General features: G+C 46.1%; 1 pseudogene; it reads right to left on the minus strand.

Annotated features, from left to right (window-relative positions):
- Positions 1 to 3,482: 3,482 nt before the first annotated feature.
- Positions 3,483 to 4,534, minus strand: LOC139457002 (ice-structuring glycoprotein-like; annotated as a pseudogene).
- Positions 4,535 to 9,305: the final 4,771 nt, after the last annotated feature.

A 9,305-nucleotide genomic window follows, 5' to 3' on the forward strand; every position in this document is an offset into this window, starting at 1 on the left:
GTTGTGAGCGGCAGAACAGTAGAAGCCCCGGATGTCTACTCTGAGGGATATCCCATCATACACATCCACGGCGTCTGTAGCCCTGTCACTGGTTATGTTGTAGGTGGGGATATCTAGAACACAGAGTGTAGGAATGACGTGTTATCAATATCTAATCAGATGACGTTGACGGATTGGTTTCTAGCCCGCTATGAGTTGAGTTCAACGCCACTTTCAACATTATTTCAGTTATATCGCCCGAGTTATCTAAATATGGAAGAAAACATTATAGTGCTGAAGGTCTTGGACGTTTTACACGTTGTGGAAACTGGTGATCACGAGTGTGATGCCGACAAAAAAAGAAACATAATCTAAGAATCGAAGCCAGCTGCACATAAAAATGGCAAAACCCTTGTCATAAATGTTTAAATCTATGTTTACAAGGAAAGGAGAGGCCATGGTGTGACTCTGACTATATCTTGTTTACAGCTAATACCCTGTTCACCAGCCTCAATTTGGTATGTGACAGGTCGTAAGAGCTGAATGGAACGTAAATTTAAAACGCAAAGAATGTCAACGCCAGAGAATAAACAGTCTCGATTATCCGAACGAACAGATTCCATTCCGTGTGTAACGTCTGTGTTCTGTTTATGAGTTTACGCACATCTTTAACATGGTTCACAGTGGCAAACTACTTACTTGCTATTGTCAGGTTACATGACGAGTTGGAATTTAGTCCATTCTTGCAGCTCCAGTTTCCCGCATCTGATATCCGTACGCTTGCTATGTTAAGTGCCGTCTGATTTGCGCTGATTACATACGCCGTTGAGTTAGTGGGTTCACATGAACCAACAGTCAATCCACACTTAGCAACCTCGGCCCCACTTGTGTTGTAATATTTGTGGGTCACCGTCCCACCAGTGCAGATCAGCTGGACAGGAACGCCAAGATAACTGATGTCTGGACAGATGAGACTGGGGGAAACTGTGAATTAAGTATGATAGGGTAACGGTCATTAGAGGAAATAAACATAAGATATGGTTGCCTGAACAATACATGGATGAGTATGGTCTATGCTAATTTTGTCAGTGTTCCGGCCAATATCACGGCAAAGGTGAGGACTGGAAATGTGGATAATAAATTGTACTACTGATAGGAACTGAACCCAGGCGTGGCGCCTGAACGCCTGAATCAGTAGGTCAATTCATTTGATCCTTGCGTTTTAAACAAATAAGACAAATAAGTCTAAGTGGCTTATAGGCTTCAGTTTTAGTTACAAACATTATCATGTTGTCTTCATAAACTGTTGCTAAGCATTTCTCAATTCTTACTGACAAGCAAGACAAGGCAAAATCTTAATAATGTTTTAATACAGACTTACCACAAATTGGCTGCACCAGTAGAAGCAGAATACGAACGTTGTGTGCGTTCGTGTTTATCATCATGGAAACCTTTAAATATAACGTCATATCTATTTGTTATTATGTTTGAAATGAGAGGACGTGCAAAATGTATGCCATTATTCACACGTCCAAGGGTATATGAGTGTTTACAATGCACTCAGCAATATTGCAGCTATATCAAGTAAATAAGTCTGGACCAGGCACTTCGATGTTTGACATCATGAACATCGATCCACGCAGTGTGGATATGATGACATGCAATCAACCACGTCACCGAGCCGGACCATACACCAGTTCAACATCACAGCCTATATGCATTGTATTCTGATGTACAACTGCTAATCAATGATACTGTTTATGTTGATTTCCTACACTCATTTCGTACTTACCGCAATACAGTAGAGACGGTATGCCGTGAGTCAAGTGACTGGGCTGTTACAGTTTCAATGTCGATGATAACATCCTGGTCGCTGAAGTTACCGTGCGTCCACCCACTTTGAGGTCATGGAACACACTATTCCTCTGTCAACACGCAGTTTACTACCTCGTACCCGTTCCCTGGGAATAAACTGGGATACTTAAATGGCGGGGGCTTCGTGCTGTGTAGAATCAGGCTGACGCCGGTTTTCTAATCCTTGTGCCATTTTTGCCTTTTGTATTGTAGCTATTTTGCTATACCACAGTAGCACTGTGAGAGTCTTTGCATATCAATTGTAAGATCTTCTCTGAGGCTTTTGAACTGAAAGACCACGATTTGGACAAGAATCGAGTGTTGTATGACTGCACTCTGTACATGTCGTTTCTGGAGCAGGCAATCAATTGAGCCCCCATTCACTCAAATAGGATATAATAACACGCATTAAGTCGTCCCTGATCACAAGCATTGGCTTCTGTGGACCACAATTCTTATATGTAATATATATTTATCTGAAGGTATTCCTTATAAGGTTTAATTAATACATTGACCACACCCTGCACCAGAGTGTCGACTGTTTTTATTTAAAAGCTTGAAAATGTAATAATCAAAGTACACTATATAACTAAAATATTACTGTGATCAACGCAGTAATCTTGCAAACGTTGAGTCATTGTCAGAGTCAAACCAATCAATAGTTTTGCGTGATGTGAATTTCAAAATATCAAGCATTATTTTCATCGTATGTCCATGGTTAAGTAAATAGAGCGTCTGCCTCGAGCGCCGTAGGTCGTGGTTCGATCCCCTGGCCGCTTATTACAAAATATATTTGTTAAAAATATGGTGCCTATTTTGTTTCCCGGCTTGAGCACTAAGGAGATACAGAAATGACTTGAGTTATTATACTGTTTCTGAGTGTGGATACTGTGGCATCGTATCTTAGTGGGTTCTATAAAAGCAAGTTGGGAGTTGCACAAACAACCACACACACACACGGGCATTAACGTGGTTATAGAAGTGTAGGCAATCTCACATTACCTGATACTAAATCCATCAACTAATCAATCATCTTTCAGAGTATCGCCGCAGACAGGAAAGGACTCCCTGTCTACTGTTGATAGAAAGCAGATGTTTCAACGAGTATATCACAGATCAACGTCGTATCCTTTATGCGCATTGCCAACCCAGGTAGTCAACCGCTGAATGATAGTGAAAGACCTCACGCCAGTGGCTACTATTAAATCAAATTAATGTACTGCTGCCATTTTAGTCAGTTGCTGCTTCCGTAGCAGCAACTTCTGCTGTTATGTTCGTGTTTGTGTATGTTGTCGGACGTTATTGTGTATTTGTGTAACCGTGTAATCGGTAACTGCGCATAGGCGATGGAATAAATGAGCGACTTTTCAGAACACAATTGGGAGCTGATGCAAGGGAGGTAACTCTCTCTACCTTACAGTGATCTCAGATGAATATATTTTAAACGCTTTGCGAGAACTGTGAATCTGATTTTTCTGTGTCGCAGTCAGCAATATTTAAGCTATAAAGACGGCGATCAAGATGTTTGACTGGCATTTAAAAGTCGGATAGCAAACTGATGACAGGACAGAAGATGATCAACTTCCTTCTCATTATCATTGTAGAGGCTTAAGGGTAACATCGTTATCAGATATGAAATTACCAGTTAGTCAAAAACCAGTTGCTACAGGTGCTTCTATTGCTGTGGGGGTGGTGGCTACCACTGCTGGTGCCATTGATGGTGCCACTGGTTTTTGTGTGGATGCTGTTGATGAGGGTGCTGTGGTGACTGCCACTGGTTTTGGTGTGGGTGCTGCTGCATCTGTTGTGTCCATCGGTGATGGTGAAGGTGGTGGTGGTGGTGACTGCGCTGAAGTTACTCCTGTTACTACGGCGACGGTTGCTGCTAATGTTGCTTCTACTGCCGTGGGTGTGGCGGCTGTGGCTGTTGCTGCCGACCAGGATAGTGCCGAGGCGAATTTTTCTGTTGCTGCTGCTTCTGAGGGTGTCCCCTTCGATGCCCTCACCCCTGCTGCGCATTTCGACATCTGTAGTGCATTGATGAATACTTTTAGTGAGGGTGTTGTTGCTGCGTCTGCAGCTGCATCTGCTTCTGCTGCTGATACGGGTGTTGTTGCTGGTGATCACTACTGCTGCAGCAACGGTGCATGTGAGGTTACTATTTCAACGAGTGCTACTGCTGCTGCTTCTATGGCCGCAGGTGTTGCTGTGGCCGCTGCTAGTATTGCTGTTCATAGTGCTGAGTCGAGCTGTTTTGCTTTTACTGCTTCTGAGGGTGTTCTGCTACAATGAGTGCTGAGGTGAGTAGGTGTGTTTCTTATAATGTTCCTTTTGCTACCATTGTGGTAAGAGCTGCGACGCGTGGTGCTGCTGCTTTTTTGGCTGCTTTGAGTATGGATGTTGTGAGTGCTGCTGCTGCAGGTTGACTTTCCACGTATAGTTCCATGCTGGGGGGCAGAAATGTGTCCACAATACTCTTTAACTTCTCATGCATGCAGTCATGGGAAGCTTTGTACAAGGCACTTGTTCTCATCATCTCCCAATGTAGAACTAATCGCTCCTCCAGGATGTCCGCCATGGCACGACGGAAATGCTCGCTATTGAGAACGTCCTCGTCCTTGTCCCCCTTCTCCTTTTTCTTCTGTTTGATGGTGATGCAGTAGTAGTCATTGTTGTCATACGGTAGTAGTATCCGGAACATGATGGTGTTGTTGCTTGGACGGTTCAGTGAAAAGTGATGACCGGAGAGCGTTGGTCGTATTTAAAGGCACTGATACCGTGCTTCCTGATTGGTCCGTTCCGGTGCCTGGTCTGAACCTCAATTTTTCCAAACTGAACCGACCCTTGTGTTTCTTTTCCATAGGGTCAGGCTTGTAGCCTGAGAGAAAAAGCACAATCTCGTTTCGACAAATCAGAGGGCCGACCAAGGAAAGGGCGCCCTCTGATGGGTCAAAAACCCAGGCTACTGATTGGTCAGATTTCGATCCGTTTTTTTCTGTAGGTGTCCATGTCGATTCATTTTCGATCCGTTTTGACACCCCCATGGTATGACATATAACATGATCTAGTCGTCACTGTACCCAAAGGGGAGTGTGTCTACAAGCAGCCCTGTGGTTTTGTCGTAGACGAGACGTCGCTTGTCGTACACGGTACGATACTCTTTTCGGGTGTGTCGGGTCATAAGAGCGTTTCCATGCCGAGGTCCTTTTCAAATGATTTGATGAGGGTAATCCAAGCTGATTTTCTCCCCCTCCTTCCCAGGCCATTGTCCGAGAATCAGTCCTTTCATGGTGTCAAAGTTGAGATGTTGTTGGTTTCTGTAATTCAAAGTGAACCCTCGCACTTTGCAGGTCGTGTGCGTTCCATCGGGTCTGGGGTTCATTGACTCATAGCCATAGTTTTTGGGACCTCCTGACACAAACGTCTTGATGGTGTTTCTGTCCAGTTCATCTGTAAACTCATCCAACGAATGGCCCAGCTCTGGATTCGTGTCGTGGGATCAATGAATGTAAATGACGCTGTCCGTGTCAAAGTACAAGACCCTGCAACCCACCAGTGCAAGGGTCTCGTACAGCTTGAGACATGCTTGGGTGGTGACCCAAGCAGCGATGGCGGCATTGAAATGAGAATGAGGGGTTTGGAATTCTTCCTTGTGGGTACAGGTCACTTCCACCATGTGTTCGTTGACAACGGTGACATCCTCGATGGTATTGCGTTCATCCTTCCACAAGGCAAAGTACTGTACAGGATCGTTCGTATAGATGTTCTGACTGTAGTCTAATAATTGCCCAAACTTGCCCCAGAGTGAATTCAGTTGCATCTTGGCAATCGTGCAAAGTCCTGGGTTTTTTTTCAATGCCGTCCTTGTCCAACCAAATGCCTTCTTTGTCATAGATCTCCTGGATGTAAGTGTCGTGATCCGTTCATCCCTCTTGGTATCCGCTGGCTTCGAGCTTCTCCTTGAAATGACGATTGATATAAGTGTCAAAGAGCCCTTCTTACTGGGTGTCAGGGTCATGCTGTGCAAAGGTGTCAAAACTCCAAACGTCGTAGATCTGAAGCACCTAGTAGTCATACTTCCTCACGGCTTCATGGAGTTCTACGGTGGCGTACGTGCCCACCCATGACCTCTCTTCGTCCGTGTGCTTGCAGGGGGAGTCTGACCGGGTATCGGCACACGTACGGCACAAAGGACAGAGCAGTTTGCCACCCGATCTGTAGGGCAGTAGCGTTTAGTATGGTCGTTTCAGATGTAGGACACGACATTGGATAAGTCCTTTCAGCTCAAACAACGTGTCCACAGGTGGTTGATGGAGAAGGGTCGGGTGTCACGTGGGATATGCTCCAGTCTTATCAATGTAAGGACAAAGGGAACAAATATCGATGTACTTGATGGTTTCACCTTCTTGGGCTTCATAGCATTACCGCGTGGCATTGGTGCTTCCTCCATAGAAGGCGTCGCGAGGGCTGAGCGGTCCAGGGACGTGGATACAGTGAGGTCCCTGCAAGAAAGCACGCAGAGCGGAGTTCTCCTGTTGCATTTTTGTAAACAAGTGCTCCCACAGGGTAACAATCTGTTTTACCTCAGGGTGTTGGCTCAAGAGACTCAGGCTGTAGAGGGTGTCGGTATAATGTGCTCCCAACGACGTGTCTAGGACGGGATGAAGTTCTCCACGTTCGGTCTTGTGACATGTCTGACACCCATGCCAGAAACACCGCCGGAATTCGTAGATGGTGGCTGTCGCTTGATCGTAGCCATCCACACTGTATCGATGTTTACCCTCTCCACACGTGAACTCTTTTTCACCTCCATTCCTGGCGTGCTGGAGGTGCAGATAGGGGTGCGTCTCCATCAGCTAATTTAACCAGTGCATACAGGCCTGGGAATAGTTTCTCTTGGGTTGGTAGCCTTGAGGTGGAAGAATGGCGATGGTATTGGGTTTCAAATCGTGTTGAACAAGTGTGGAAAATACCGTTTCTTCAGTTCTTTCAGCCCAAAGCTCTTTGGAAATTCTTTCAGTGGGTAGGGTATGAAATTTAAACTGTCTTAGAAACACAAGCGTTCCAGGGTCACCTGTACAATCTGTTGTCCATTTCGAATCTTGGTGTGGAGTTTCACCAGAAGGGGGTACAAGCCCTTCAGGATCAAGTGCATATCATAGGATCGCGCATTATGTGCCATCACATAAATGCGATCCTCCTTCTGAACTGTGGTGGTAGTGGTGTTCTTGTTCTTTGTCTTCTTTGTCTTCTTCTTCCCCTTTTCCTCCTCCAACGGGGTGGGCTCGTCCTCTTCCATGGCATCTTCCCCCTCCACCTCTGCATCCTCCTGCTGGGGTGATGAATGTCGTTGACGTTTTGAAGAGTGCTTTCTTGTTTTTCAGCCAGCGTTGTCAACCACACACACATATCATGTCGCGTGGTGGGGCCTCGAAACTCGATCTCACGGCTGGGACCATAACCTTCTTCTCTCCTTGGACAGTGTTCACACAACTCCTTGCTCACTTCCCTGATCCTAACATCCACATCCTAACTGCACCACGTAGAAATTCGGGATGTGTTCCCCCGTGTCTTGCATGCACTCAAAATTATAGAAAACATATTTGACGTAGTCTCGTATTTGATGTTGTTCCTCTTCCTCCTCTTCCCCCTCTTCCTCCCCCTCCTCTTCCTCGTGGACTTCACTGAGAGGTGTCATGTAACAGCGATGGTCTGGGGTCATGGGTTCTCGACACACTAAGCAGGAATGTTCTTCTTCTGAGCACTCGTGATGAACCATAGGGATCTCAAAGACGCGAACCAGCTGAAAATAGGTTGGGCACCTGTGAATCGATTGACGCTGGGTTTTCCACCCGACGGTGACTTGATGTAACACTGTTGATTTGGGAACCAACGTTGACATGTCAAGCAAGGGATCCCGTGCTCTTCCTTGGGTCCGCAATAGCTAGAGTGGAGGCAACGGTGGCAGTGGTATTGCTTTGTGCAGGGATGTTTTTCGGGACGTTCGTAACGTTGGTCGCAGTGTTCTCAGTAATAATTAGACGCATAAAAAGCTGGCATGAAAGTGATGACATTGTAGTGCTGATCATGATGGTATATATGCAGCACGGTGGCGTTGGGTGAAGCCTCATCACACTTGTACATCAGTCTCTGGTCCACCTCTTGACTGTTGACTTTCAGTTGATAATTCAGGTGGGCCAAGGCGCGTCCCACGCGTGCTAGGTCGTCCAGGCCCTGACAGGGACCTTCAGGCAGGCCATAACGTCGAAACAAGTCCCGTCCCTGTATGGCTTGAACCACGACTCGATCCGTTCTCTTCAGTCTCACTCGCTGGGTGGACCATTCTTGGGTCAGAGGGTTGGGCTTCTGGGCATAGTGATGTGCCACCACCAGGGCCCATGCCAAACAGGATTGATCTTCGTTCTTGATCCGTACAATACCCCTTTTGCGTGTTAAAAAGGCTTCAAGTCCAACCACGTTTTTCAGTTGGGGACCGCCACTGCCTGACCCTAACCTGTCGGGATCTGCTACGTGTACTAAAATCACAACCATGGTGGCATCGATGTTCAGGGCTTTGTTGGACTGTTGGACTTTTTCCACGGCATGCAAAATATCTACCCCCATGGAGATCTTCAAAGCGACGAAAGGGAATCCGTATGGGAGTGTTAGAAGCGGGATGATCGATACCTAGACCAATACGATCTCCCTTCTGGCCTGACATCTGTTGATAAAAGTCATCGATCACCCTGTCAAATAAAGCCGGCAGTCCAATGGGAACGCGGTCCTGTGGAACGGTGTCCAAGTAGTCTGGGTTGAAAGTCAAACGATAGGTATGGTTAGCAGTTCTTAACCGCCTGGAGCGTGTGGTGTCTTTCCTCTCCAAACGATAGGATGTACTCTGCTTGTCTGTCATGGTGGCGATGAGTGTCTGATGAACGTCAGCCCTTCCTTTATATACACAAACAAGACGATCTATTTATAGAAGATCTCCGTTTGGTCGAAAATCTGACCAATCAGAAGTCAGCACCAACCAATCAGAAGACAGCACCCGGGCCGAGTTGTGCTTTATCTCCCATGGAAAAAAACATTTCCTATGAAAAAATACAAAACACAAGGGTCGGACCAATTTGGAAAACTGAGGCTCAGTCCAGGCATTGAGACGGATCCATCGGCGTGTCGCGTTTTGGAGCCATCCAAACATGAGCCCTTTCCATCCTCTCTAAAAGTTTAAAAAAGTAATTGTGTTGTGTTTTTAGAATGGAGAAATCAGCATGTTCACCCCAGGGAGAAAAACAGGATAAAAAATGGTTACCCATCAGAAGCTTGGGTTGTCGTCCAATCAAGAAACAGGGCGACAGTGTCTTAAATAGGATAGACACTCTCTGGTCATCACTTTTCCTATGAAAAAGGAAACCTGTTTGAAAGTCAGGCGCCGGAATGGACCAATCAGCGCGCAGCGTGTTGGACCAATA

Source organism: Haliotis cracherodii, unplaced genomic scaffold (genome assembly GCF_022045235.1).
Source record: "Haliotis cracherodii isolate W230 unplaced genomic scaffold, xgHalCrac1.p SCAF_12, whole genome shotgun sequence".
Lineage (NCBI taxonomy): Eukaryota > Metazoa > Mollusca > Gastropoda > Lepetellida > Haliotidae > Haliotis > Haliotis cracherodii.